The sequence below is a fragment of the Eurosta solidaginis genome, chromosome 3 (genome assembly GCF_040869045.1).
Source record: "Eurosta solidaginis isolate ZX-2024a chromosome 3, ASM4086904v1, whole genome shotgun sequence".
NCBI lineage: Eukaryota > Metazoa > Arthropoda > Insecta > Diptera > Tephritidae > Eurosta > Eurosta solidaginis.
In genome coordinates, this window is record NC_090321.1 from 161,505,251 (window position 1) to 161,519,954 (window position 14,704).

At 34.6% G+C, this 14,704-nt stretch overlaps 1 protein-coding gene across 2 annotated transcripts in view; it reads right to left on the minus strand.

Moving 5' to 3' along the window:
* Positions 1–14,704, minus strand: part of speck — a 330,661-nt gene that overhangs the window by 297,007 nt on the left and 18,950 nt on the right. Inside the window, exon 2 of one of the 2 annotated variants that reach the window (XM_067773563.1) lies at positions 962–996. The exons of the other annotated variant lie outside the window; for it this stretch is intronic. The gene's annotated coding sequence lies outside the window, so the exon portion shown is untranslated. The remainder of the gene's footprint in view (positions 1–961; positions 997–14,704) is intronic. 2 annotated transcript variants of the gene reach the window in all.

A 14,704-nucleotide genomic window follows, 5' to 3' on the forward strand; every position in this document is an offset into this window, starting at 1 on the left:
AAAAATTTTGTTCGGCAATAATACAGCTGATAAACAATCAAATTTATCAAGAGTATTACTAGGTGCGTTCATATAACAGCGTGTGTATATGGATATAATTTTACACCTTATAAGTTTATATGCTTTCATGAGTCCCCCTATTGTTTTGGATACGTTATGACTAAGAGACTTATTTTTTGTGGAATATGTTTGTAATTTTTTGCGTTTTCTTCATTTTTATGAAATTTTCACGATTTTTAGGTTAAGGCACCATTAATCGGTCACATTGGAGATGGTTATGGATATGGGTATGGTTACGACTATGGAGTTAGGGTTAAGGAAGTTTAATTAGCCCTTTACTTATTCGCATTTTGTTTTTTATAGAACTCGCATTGGACAAATTACTTTTGATTCTTCCTAACAGTGACGCCAGAGAGTCTGCGCAAAAAAAAATCTTGAATTCCGCACATTTGAAATCATATAATCCCACGAAAAGTCCAAAGATCTTTAAATATTTATTTGAGTAATATACAAATTCTATATACATACATATAACCCACCCCACCATCGTTAGGCGATGCAATAAACTTTTAGTGCCGTAAGCATTCCACTTCCACAGGTGGTGAAAAAATGTTTCCTATATTTTTTAGTATTAATGGAACTTTACTATATTGGATTATTTGTTTCAAAATTTAAAAGCGAACTTTTTTGAACTCTTTGCAAGAGTGCTAATTATTTTTATTTATTTTACGTTATCAGTAAATTTGTTATCGGAGTATTGTCACCGAAAATCGTTACCAGCTCAAAAAACATAGATGCGCAACTGAGAATAAAATAAAAATGTGAACTGAATTTTTTGTTAAAAAGTACTAATAATGTTAAGAAATTCGTGTACAATAACATAGATACAGTTTTTTTATTTGTTTTGTGAAAAGAAATACTTAGCAAAGACGTGTAATTTTGCGTTGTAATGAGATGTTACCACTTATTTTGCTGGTGTCGTAGTTACTGGAACGTCTGCAATCAGAATAAGAAAAGTTGTTTACCATCCAGCTTAGAATACGGCTGTAAAAATCTCTTATTTTAAATGAAGGCCTGACAAATATACTTTTTCCCCATTAATAGTCCATTCAATATCCCTCAAAATGGATATTTTTCCACAATGTGGCCTCCTCCCTCCTTCCAAACCTAAGTACAATTTTCCAAATAAAATTAAATGGATCCTTAATTTAGTATACGGTTGCTATTTGAATGCAATTGAAGCGGAGCCGCGAATAACGTTTTAAAAACCAATTTTTGCAAAACGTGTTTTTTTTTGCAGATTTCCGTTACTGTTACTCTCTTGCATCTCTAAAGCATCAAATAAGTTAAAATTACGTACTAAAGGGCAATTAAAAAGCAATTAGAAGAGGTCAGTTCGCGGAAGAACGTTGTATGTTACACGCCAAATAATACGATCGCAGTTGTCGCAGGTAATTGATAAGTCTAACAGAGGTACAAAAAGGAAATCTAATGTTGAAAATTGGAAAGATATTAACAACAAAAAGTTAAGAAATAGTGGAAATGCATATACAACCAGGAAAAACAAAAGTATCCCTCAAAAAGCGCTCCAGAACAAGTAATGTTGAAAAACGTTTTAAGAGCACTTGCTGTAATTTTTATATTATTTATTGTTTATATTTAGGTTTGTGATTGTCGTTGCTATTTCAATTGCCCAAAATTTAATGTTGGTCAAATGAAGGACTATTGGCCTGAGAAATACGCAGAGTTCTATAAATCGATCTGCAGTAAATAAAGATAGTATATAAATCTCTTACTTGAAAGAGCAACCTTACACGATGGTTTTTCGCCCTCTTTATATCAAAGTGACCGTGAAAACACTCGGAAATTAATATCTAAAAAGAAGTAAACAAAAAGATAGGTTGGAAAGTTATTGTGTAAATGGGCTCAAAGCAAACCAAGCTTTATTCACAGTTTTTGGAATATTTTCATTTCTGTTTTGAACACACTTTTGTTTTGATGCCGAATTAACTTTTTGTATGAAATAAATAAACTGAAAGCATTCTATAATATACTCTTTATTTAAAAAACAAACCAATACATACTTTTTTTGCGATAGTAACATTTTAAATCCGTTCCTACAAACCGTATTGCTCAGTGGAACAACGTTTTAAAAGTCATCAGTACAGATGCTGTGCATAATGGAAAAATGTTTTAACTGCTGTCGCGCTTGGGATATGAAACGTTTTTCCACTGAAAAAAGTTTTAAAATGACCGCTTACTTGTAATGTATTCCTCAATTTTTTTCATATAAGTTATTAATGTCATTGTTTTGGACAAGCCAACAATACAGGAACAAAAAACAATCACAAAGCCTCCAAAAAACGTTTTTTTTCTTTCCTGTAAAAAAACGATTTTTTCACGTAATTGATTACACAATAATACGATACAAAAAGGAAAAATATCAAAAATGCAAAGCTCTTCATGGTAGAACTATCAGCTTGGCTTTAAAGCACTACGAGACACAGCTATATATAACTGTGGGCTACGATCTGTGAGCGAAACTCATTTTTTAAATCTCAATAGATATCACACTTGTGTTATCCACAATGCATGCTTAAACAGGACAGAACCACGGAAATCCGCGGTAGTTATCCCTATAATCTAGTCTAGTTGGAAATATCAGAAAATTCAAGGATCCAGCTGATAGCAATTGCTTTTAGTCGTGTGTGGTGAAAAACACGGAGTAGGACGCTTGTTAACAACATGTTGTCCCTACTATGATGTATCTAACGCTACCCAAAACTCAATTTGGACCACTGGGCTCATTATCATTTAGATTCACTTGGAAACTCCGGGAACACCATGACACGATATTCAATAGTCCACCTCCACACCATCCACAGCACCAGCCATGGATCCCTTTTCCGAATTGTGCATTCTATATTCTTCTTCTCTTCTTGATCCAACTTTCTCACTTCACACATATTAGCCATCATCCTTTGAGTTATCTAGCTCGGTATTCCGCTCAGTTCTCACGGGAATGCTCTGAATCATTGGGAGACTGGAGTAACAGAGGTCGTGATATTTTTGTGCAAATGAGTTGCGATAGGCAGATGTCGCCATTTAAAACATTCGGCTAAGGGCTAAGCAACGACATTTATTTGTGAAAAGGCAGATTTATTAAAGGCAGCGTTGCCAAACTAAAGACAAGAAATCAACAAATTGATTGGTTTGAAGGTGAATGAGGATAAAACGAAGTACCTGATGTCATCGAGCAAAGATTTAGCGTATTTGCGCCTTGGAAACCACACTACTGTTGGCAGCCATAATTTCGAAATAATAATAGACTTCGTTTGTTTGGGAACCAGCATTAGCACACGCAACAACATCAGCTCTGAAATCCAGCGAAGAATCACTCTTGCCAATAAATGCTACTATGGACTAGGTTAAGTAAAGCCCCCTCTCCGCAAACGAAAATCACACTTTATAAGTCACTTATTGTATCCTTCCTGCTATTGGTGCCGAAACATGGCCTATGACAACTTCAGATTAGACGGCTCTGGGAGTGTTCGAGAGAAAAGTTCTTCGAAAGGTTTATGGACCTCTACGCGTTGGCGAGTACCGAAGAAGATTAAATTATGAGTTGTACGAGTTTACGCACACATCAGCATAGTCCAGCGAATTAAAACGCAGCGGCTACACTGCTAGGCCATGTTATGCGATTGAAAGATTACGCTGCGGCCAATAAAATATTTTTATCGGAACCCGCCTATGAAAGTAGAGGAAGATGGCGGCCCCCCTCCGCTGGAAAGACCAAGTGGAAAACGATTTAAACTTCCTTCGTGTGACCAATTGGCGCCAGTTGGCGGAGCGAAGAAGCCTTGTTGGACGGACATAACCATTTAAACAGTTTAGCGCCATGAAGTAGAAGTAGAGGGCTGTCTTACAGTTCATTTAGTTTCAGATTTTTGACACCAAGTGTTGTCAAAAGTGGGTGTTTATTAAATCTATTTTGACCGATTTTATTAGAAATATTCATATTTATAAAAAACTAGCTTGACCCGGCGTACGTTGTAACGACCGAGTTCGAATGAATGTTGCGTTATTTTTTCTGTTTTGTTTGTTGATAATTTAGTTTATTGTTCTGTAAATTGAATTGAACTTTGCATGATGTAATAATAAAGGTGATGTCAACAACATAACCTCACTTTTTCGGCAGCTGTATTTGCCAGTATTTACTTGTTCTACAAAAGTAATAAATTTTGATTGCGTCATTAGGTCCAAGTTTCCTCAAAAAAAAATAAGTTTCCTTCTAAATTTTACCTATAGTCTTTTGGGGAATACAAAGTTATGTTAATCTTTATGTCTAAAAAATTCTGGTAGTGGCTTGTATAGTTATTACATCTCTAAACGTATAGTAAAATCTACTCCGACCGTAGTAGAATTCAAAGGCAGTTATGTATGATAGACAACCCTTTAAATTATGCATGCCGAACTTGTCAGAATAAGGGAAAACGTCAACGGGATAAGAGCACCTGAATGTTCATTTCATCATTGAATTTTGTACGCATATTTGGTGAAATTTTCGTTTAAAACATTTTATTATTGTGTCTTATTGTAGGCATGTGGGTACACAATATTTATTTTTCCTAACGCAAAGTCTGGTTCCATTGCACAATTTTGGTGGGTCTAAATTCCGAAGAAGCATGATTGGTGAGCCAATTTTCAAAGTTAATATATGCGCAGGCATTACAGGTGGTTCTAAGGAGTTTAGAAATTCAATTGGATAATTCACAATTTGATCTTCATCTCTAACTGTGTCGATCGATTTATATTTCGTCACTTCACCAGGAATTTGGTTTTGAATGCGATCACTGATTTTGTTAACATGATAATTTTTGGGAGCTAAGATTGGTCATTCGCATAGCCAAAAAAAATTATATTTAAAATTCTTAATTTTGAAATATGAAAAACCTTCGTCTTGATCCAAGGAACCTACAGCCAAAATTTGGTGATGATTGAAGTGTGGGAAATATGTTTCCATAGCGAACATACAGACACACAGAATTTGATTTTTACATAATAAAGATGTAGATCAAAACGAATAACAGCCAAACTCAGCAATGCAGTCAAACTTTAGGTGTTAAAATAACCTAAGTGTGTATGGCAGCCATAGTTCTGAAAAATCCCATTTGTAGGGAAGGTGCCACGCCCCTTTTTTCCAATTCCACATTTTACTGGAGGTGTTAGGACTTAACGTCATATAGCTACTTACCAATTTTCATTATCCTACCATTACTACATCCAGAGATATGAAGTATGATATATTGCATTTGTATGGGAGGTGCCACGCACCCTCTTCCCAATTCCACATTTTCTTGGTGGTGTTAGGGATTGACCTCATATAACTCCTCACCGAATTTCAATGTTCTGGCATGTATACTTTCAGAGTTATGCAGTACCAAACTTTTTATTTGTATGGGAGGTGCCACGCCCCTTTTATATATCCAAATTATTATTAGCCTAAAACCTTCCTGCTGATCGAATGAACCTATAGCCAAAATTTGGTGATGATTGAAGTGTGGGAAATACGTTTCCATAGGTAACACACACACACGGAATTTGATTTATGTATATATAGATATGGATATAGACTTTCTTCACAACAGTTGAATTCTTCTTCCAGTAATTGCTTTCGAAATGCAGAATAATGAATAGTCGAATAAGGAGGGTCCAAACAACCATTTCATATATTTTCGTTTCTTAAATTTTTTGTTATAATGATATTTTGAAAGTAAAATACGATTGATATAAAGATATTTTTCGCAACGATAATGCCTTTTACATTTGTCTATGATCCCTAATTTAAATAAAAAATGTTTATGTGGTCCTAAACCAATGTAGGAGAAATATTACAGTCTTATTGCGGAAAACAAATTTTAAGACCACTCCAATGTACATACATATATGCGAAAATTTTCCAATGCATTGTGCTATAATCAGTTTTTAAATATCCAGAATATAATCCAGAAAATTTTAAACATAACGTGGGCCCTGTCTAGATATGTTTGGAATAGAAATTAGGGCATGAGCAGGCTTCAGTAATAAAAACTCATATTGGCCTATGTACGAAATTTTTACTATATAATATTTAAAGGGCCTCGTCGTATTTTTCTAAACTCTGGCTGAATAAAAGATTCTATCTAAGCACCAAAGAGGACCTGTAAAGTTTTGTCTATATTTTCTTCTGAATTTGAAAGGATTTGTTAAGTACGAGTATGTCCTTTTAGGAACATTTGCGTCTATGTTTTTCTAAAAGTCTACGTTGGGATGAATCTGCATTCGTTATTAGAATTTTTGTTTCTTAAATTTTTTTAATTTATTCTGGTTTTTGAGATATTTGATCCTGCAACACATTTTTCTCCTTTTTTCAATACGATTTTTCGTCAGGAAACCTTCTTTAAATTAAAAGAATAACATAAAATTTTAAAGTGCAACTATTTTCCTTGAAAATGTAGTTTCATTTATTGAGAGGCTCCCTTCACGATTTGAGGTATTTTACTACTCACCATACAAAATTTCTTCACAAATTTGAAGTCTACTTTTAGGCACGTTGGTCACTTTATAACTGCATGTAGGCGGGTATAGCAAACCATTGAAACCAGGGATGCACCTTAACGTTAAGCTAATCGTTTATCAAAAAATTTCCACCGTTTCCGTTGAAACACTTCGTAATATTATCGATAAAGAAATTATCAAGATAAATTGTATCTCGTTTTTAACCGAAACGAAAAGCTTTCGTTAAAGTTAAAAACGTTAACAAAACCGTGATACTTTGTGTTTGAATTGTGCTGGCAATGCTATAGCCATGGTGTAGCCGTAAGGTGGTAAAAGCGAGCGGACATACACACACAAACTCCATGTAATTTGTTTGTGGAATTCGTTGGTGGTAATGTCAAAAATACTCTGAGAAATGATCGCACTGTCAAAATTAATGAGAAAAGTTGCAATCAGCTTGGCTAATGCTTTCACCTTTAATGACTCCGCCATCAATCAGCCTTGCCAGCATAGTTTGAAATTAATAATCAACATAAACGATTTGATTTCGTTTTGATATGGCAGAAAACGAAACAAAATCATTTCGTTAATTTGACGTTCTTAACGTTAATAAACGAAACGAAATGACTTTGTTTCGTTTATTAACGTTAATTATCGTAACGAAATGATATCGGTTCGTTGGTTAAGCATGCCTGATTGAAACCATGTTTGAAATAAAATTAAATTGAATATTAAAACGAAACATTTAAGTTAAAAGGAACTATATCGATTATTCCATCTGCTACAGAACTTCAAAGCTACACATATTTCTGTTGGTCGAAGCGATAAAGGACCAGGTTACAAAAACGTACATATCAATTTAAATATTGGTTATGAGGGAAATGTAGCTTTTTAATAAAATTTTGTTTTCGTGGCAAAATTACAAATTAAATGCAGCCGAAAAACATGATTTTCGCACCTTTATGCAAGAATATCTTGAAAAAAAGAACCAATATTAAAAATTTGATTCGGTATCCAGATTCAGTGAACCGAAGATTTTCGAATAGCACTAGCCCATTTCTGAGTCTGGGCTCTTTCTATATTTGTCGGCCTGTGTAATAAATGGTTTTAATTCAAAGATTTCACCCTTTATATTTTTCCCATCGTATATAAAAGCAAAAACCGTCCTTAAGGTCCCAAGATAATTTTTTTTTATAATCGAAAATGAGGAATGGCCAGTAAGAAAGTACATTGACCAATTAAGTGTTGCATACAACTAATATTTGTTTACGAATCTCAAGACTCACATCACATGGGTTTTGATAAATAGATTATAAGTCTTATATAAGATGGACATTTTTGGTAGTCTCATGTACATGCGTGCTTTCATTCCAGCATAAGTATTCATTAATCACATATTTAAACATGTACGAAAATGTGTAATGTGGTCAGAAATCACGCGCATGAGTGATCTAAATGCCCCTTATTAAGGAGAACGGCTACAACAGGAAATGGTTGGGGGATGACATTTTTGATATGCACGAAATAACGTTGCAAAATATAAGATTGACGAACGTTAGTCCGGAGGCGGAAGCCATTTAATTGTTATACAGGTTTGTTTGTATTAGGTACTATGCTTATATTGCTTTTTTCATAGTTTCGCACATAAGGCTTTGTAGCCAAAGACCTCAAAAACCAGAACAGCTCAACTCCAGGTCTAAAAAATTCTTAAAAACAATTTTTTTAATTGTTTCTCTCTTTTATTTGATTTTAGCAGTATTGATAAGCGAACTGGCTTTGTCTTTTATTTGTTTATGAATTTACTTCTTTGATACACATTTAAGAGATTGCCTTTTACAGTGTCATATTTGATATATGTGAGTTGACGTTGTTGGCTCTGGGAGTGTTCGAGAGAAAAGTTCTTCGAAAGATTTATGGACCTCTACGCGTTGGCGATGGCGAGTATCGAAGAAGATTTAACGATGAGCTGTACGAGCTCTACGCAGACATCAACATAGTCCGGCGAATTAAAATGCAGCGGCTGCGCTGGCTAGGCCATGTTATGCGAATGTAAGATGAAGCTCCGACCAAGAAACTGTGTCTATCGGAATCCGCCTATAGAAGCAGAGTAGAGGGCGGGCCCACTCCGCTGGAAGGACCAGGTGGAAAACGATTTAAACTCCCTTGGTGTGACCAATTGGCGCCGCACCATGGGGTACTTGATCAATCTAGCTGACCAAAATTAAAACAGCAGTTATTTCTGTTCAAAAATTGGTTGTCTCACTTCATTATTATGAAAGGAAATATTTGAGAGTAAATTCACGGTGTTCCGCGCAGAATTACTATGGATCGGGCCCCCGGTTTCGGATGGACCCGGGGTTATTTTTTGGCATTACATGAGATATGTCAATATGGGTATCAAACGAAAAGTATTTTACTCCGCATTTTAGTATATTACATGACATTTTTTAGAAGGGTTGCCACTTAGGGTTGCCACCTTACCTTCTTTTTTATATTTCTTTGTATATCCCATACCATCTCGGAATCGGCTTAACCGATTTGAATCAAATTTGGAACATCGATATAGTATTACATTTTAAGACTATTCACCTAGGTGTTGCCACTGAGGAAGTTTTCACAAGGTTGCCAGCTTTTGCCAATAAGGGTATCAGTCTCTTACAAAATTGACCACCACACAAAAAATCGCAAGTATGCGCATCGGTTTTTGTTATTAAACTTTGAAACAAACACAAGCTTATGTATTGCCAAAAAATTACTGACATGATATTCCATAAAAAAAATATATACCTTTTTGTTTCCAATGTTCTAAAAAATTGTATATTGAAAAGTTGTAGTATTACAAATAGAATAACTCAGTTAAAACATGAGGTACAAAAAATCTAACATATGAATTAAAGACACATTTACCTGCCCTAAAAGAATACGTAACTAGATTTGATTGAGGCTAAACAAGTGGACAAGTATTTAGGTTAGAAAGGTATATTGCTTTTTAATCCAAAAATACATCGAACTGCACCCTATTTTTATACAACTTTAGATGTGCACGGCTAGCCCCGTTGACGTTGCAGATGGGTTTTGGGGTATGTATACTATTCAGTGGACATCTAGGAGCGCCAGGGAGTATATTTAAAAAAAAAATTGGAATATTTTGAAAATTCGACTTTTGGCCAGCTAGATTGATCAAATACCCCACCATGCGCCGGTTGGCAGAGAGAAGGAGTGACTGGCGCCCCTTGTTGGACGGCCATAACCGCTTAAACCAGGGATGCACCTTAACGTTAAGCTAATCGTTTATCAAAAAATGTCCACCGTTTCCGTTGAAACACTGCGAAATATTATCGATAAAGAAATTATCAAGATAAATTGTATCTCGTTTTTAACCGAAACGAAAAGATTTCGTTAACGTTAAAAACGTTAACAAAAACGTGATACTTTATGTTTGAATTGTGCTGGCAATGCTATAGCCATGTTGAAGCCGTAAGGCGGTAATAGCGAGCGGACATACACACAAACTCCATGCAATTTGTTTGTGTAATTCGTTGGTGGCAATGTCAAAATTACTCTGAGAAATGTTCGTACTGTCAAAATTCATGAGAAAAGTTGCAATCAGCTTGGCTAATGCTTTCACCTTTAATGACTCCGCCATCAAAATGAATAATATAGCATTGCCAGCATAGTTTGAAATTAATAACACTAGTCGACGGCCAAAATTTACCAGAGACGCCGTTATGAAATTTGTATGTAAAACCACCCCCTGATTTCGAAAATCGGGTTCATTTTTGATTCTATGGTACCGTTTTTGAGATATTTGCAATTTACCGTTATTCGAAAAAACCAAAAAGATGGCTCCCTTTAATTACGTATATCTCACGAACGGGTGAAGCAATTGCAAATAAGTTTACAGAATCGGAAAGACGATTTGCTATAAATGCATCATACATTGTTTTTTGCTCAACCATATAGTTTTGGAGATATTAGCTCATCATTTCAGATTTTTGTTTTTTTTTTATGAAAAAATATGAAAAAATTTACTTTTTGCGAGTGCAGCATTCCAAAACCACAACCTTTTTTCCAAATATTTTTTATTTACGTAAAGCTCTGTTTAATTAGAAAAAAGATAAGCTATCATCGAAGAAAATCGATGCAAAACTACGTAAGTTATAAGCGATCAAATAAAAATACCCAGGTTGCGCAATTTCAACGTATACCTCAAAACGTATGTATGGTATAAAGAAGAGTGAAATATCTAGCTATGCTCTATTTCTATTTATTTAAAAGTTCAATTTATGAATGAAATTACCCATATTTTTAACTTTTTTTTTAAATTTATTTATGTTTGTACTATATTCTAACAATCTTTATCTTAATTTTATTTTACTATGTAGTCGAAATAATTATGTGTTCGACTTTGACGCTTATTCAGTTTAGGATCAGTTTCTCTTATGAGAAACCAGCAGTAATCACCCATCATTGCGACGTCCCAGAATCCTTGATATCGATTTTCAATTAATTTCATTTGCTGATGAAACCTTTCGCCATGTTCGTCACTTTCGTCGCCAAGATTTGCCGGAAAAAAGCTCAAATGTGAGTGCAGAAAGTGAATTTTTAACGACATATTTACGCCTAGAAAGAAAATATTAGTTAGGTAAACAAGTTATAGAAGTTTGGGAAATTAATTTTAATAAGCCTTTAATATTTACCCATTTTCGCATAATTATTGATTAAGTCGTTCACTATCTGCTCGTAGTTAGGGCTTTTGTGTCTACCGAGAAAAGAAGCAACGACGTTTTCAAAGGATTCCCACGCTGCTGCTTCAACTGATGAGAGTAGTCCTTTGAATTGATTATTGTTGATCAACTTTTTTATTTGTGGTCCGACAAAAATACCTTCCTTTATCTTGGCTTGAGAAATATCTGGAAAAATTGTTTTCAAATAGTCGAATGCTTCGCCTTCTTTGTCCAAAGCCTTAACAAAGTTTTTAATGAGACCGAGCTTGATGTGTAAGGGTGGAAGTATGATTTTCTCTTTCTTGACAAGAGGGGTGTATTTGATGTTATCCACACCAACGGTAAACTCGACTCTTTCCGGCCAATCCTTTCTGACGTAGTGGTCCTTACGAACTCGGCTATCCCACTTGCAGAGGAAGCAGCAGTGCTTGGTGTAGCCACTTTGTAGACCGCACAGCATTGCAACGACTTTTTCCAATCATGCTCTTCATATTTGATAAATTTGAGTAGTTTTTGCATTTCCTCGTAGGTTTCCTTTGTATTTACTGCATGTGCTAGCGGGATAGAAGGCTTTTTGTTACCAATATGCAATAACACAGCCTTTAAACTCAGTTTATTGCTGTCTATGAACAATCGCCACTCTTTTGAATCATATGTTTGACCAAACTCTTTGAATAAACCAGGAATGTCGTTGCAGTAGCATATACTGTCTTTCTTGGTATAGTGTTTGGAAAATCGTTCGTGACGAGTTCTACAATATATCACCTTAACATCGGATGATACAAATTTAAATTGTTGCATACGAGAAGTGTGGATCTCGGCCTTTTCCTTGGATAGTTCTAAATCTCTTATCCAATCATTAAGTTGTGCTTGTGATAGAACGTTTATCTCCTTTCCCATGCGAAATTCAGTACAACTTGATTCCCCGCACTCAGATGTTACTGTTGACAATGGAACTGGATCGGCAACTGCCGTTGAATGTAGTACTGGTAATGTCACTGTAGGTACGCTGGCATAGGTTACTCTTCTTGATCTTCCAACGCCAAGTACTTTTGTTTGACAAATATAACACTCTATTGAATGGCAAGTAGGTTCTCTCCATATCATTGGTGTATCAAATTTTATTTGTTGTCCGGATTCCGACTGAATCAATTCTACTCGACACGATGTACACAAAGTGTTCGGTGTCCATGGTTTTTCAGCATTTTTAGGCTCAATGCTAAAATACTTGCAGTATAAAGTTTTGATATGATCTGAGAACACTCGTCGTCGCCTTATGATAGTATATTGGCCACACATGAAACAGAACATATCTGGATCGTTATTACACTCAAATTCTCGCGTCCTTTTACTCATTTTATTTTTTTTACTAAATCACGGTTTTGAAATTTGACTTATGAACTGAACTATCTCCGGCGAGCCTTGCAGATATTATGAAGTTTCAAGGCGCATTAACTCATATTTATACTCGGAACAAGAATAAAATTTAAAAAATCAAATCTTACCTAGACAGAAAGGTTCCTTTTTATACGAAGCCGGGAAAAGAAATACTACCTGCTTTAGAAGTAGGCTTTAAAAATTTTCTGTGTCTTATAATTTTGAAAATCTACTTGCATACTTACCCATAAGTGACGGAAATACATGTTTATAACTACATGCCTACAGCAGCTTTCGAACCCAACCACTCTTCCTTTCGATGCAACCACTCTACCTACTATAAAAGAATTCGAGTATTAAAAGTACTATTTGATTTATTTAAAGAAAAAGTATTATCATTGTTATGGTGTTATTCGTCGGATAATATCCCATTTGCACTTTATACCTTTAATATATGTATGTATACATACATTGAAGTTGCGCAACCTGGGTATTTTTATTTGATCGCTTATAACTTACGTAGTTTTGCATCGGGTTTCTTCGGTGATAGCTTATCTTTTTTCTAATTACACAGAGCTTTACGTAAATAAAAAATATTTGGAAAAAAAGTTGTGGTTTTGGAATGCTGCCCTCGCAAAAAGTAATTTTTTTCATATTTTTTCATAAAAAAAAAACAAAAATCTGAAATAATGAGCTAATATCTCGAAAACTGTATGGTTGAGCAAAAAACAATGTATGATGCATTTATAGCAAATTTTATCGTCTTTCCGATTCTGTAAACTTATTTGCCATTGCTTGACGTTCGTGAGATATACGTAATTAAAGGGAGCCATCTTTTTGGTTTTTTCGAATAACGGTAAATTGCAAATATCTCAAAAACGGTACCATATAATCAAAAATTAACTCAATTTTCGAAATCAGGGGGTGATTTTACATACGAATTTCATAACGGCGTTTCTGGTAAAGAAAAAAAGTTGAAATTCGTGGTCCAGTGTAATCAACATAAACGATTTGATTTCGTTTTGATATGGCAGAAAACGAAACAAAATCATTTCGTTAATTTGACGTTCTTAAAGTTGATAAACGAAATGACTTTTTACAGGTTTTCCGGTCAATTTTTAGAGGTTTTCCGGTCAATTTTATATTAATTTAGATGTTTTGAGTTAGGCTCTTTTGACCATTAATTTTGAAGTGCAAATAAAATAATTTATTCCACTTTTCCAACCCAAATGACTTTGTTTCGTTTATTAACGTTAATTATCGCAACGAAATGATATCGGTTCGTTGGTTAAGCATGCCTGGCTTAAACGAATAAGCGCCAATTAAGTAAGTAAGAGTAGACGTTGTTACGGTAGCGACACTTTTGTGAAACTTTCATAATTTCAAATAAAACTGCGAAAGTGATGGCTGAATGATTATATGCAAGAGTTGCATCTATTGATACTGCGATCAAAGAAAAAAACACTTCTCACCCTTTTTGATTTATTAGCATTTTAAAATGTTATGGCCGCCACATGGTTAGTTTTTTTAGTGTAAATTGGGTGTTACTTCACAACGGGTTGTTGTATACAAACGAAATGCATTCCATCTTAATAGTCTGAACAGCTCCTTTTGTGTCATACCTATGTATATTGAAGTAAATTATTTTAAAGTCATCCAGGTCCAAACTTTTGTCAATATTTCGATAACGAGTTCTTACATAGAAAAAAGATTAGTACCACTAAAGTCAGGGAACTTGGCATATTTGAAACTGTCCCATTTCCCGCTTCAATAAAAAAAAAATCTGATTTGTATGAGTTTAAGCGGGGATTATCCTTATTGCTTTAAATGTATGAAAACATTTATTTGAAGCAATTTTTAATTTATAATTTATTTTAATAATATGGGAAAAAATTTTAAACAATGTGACATCAAGGCGGACAAGGCGACAGCTGTTTCGATTATACCTTGTAAATCTCTTCAAAGCCAACATAAATATGAATGTGATGGCTGCTCAAATCGATATTTCATCGCCGATCTATGCTAATATGTATTCACATTCACATATACATAATTATGTA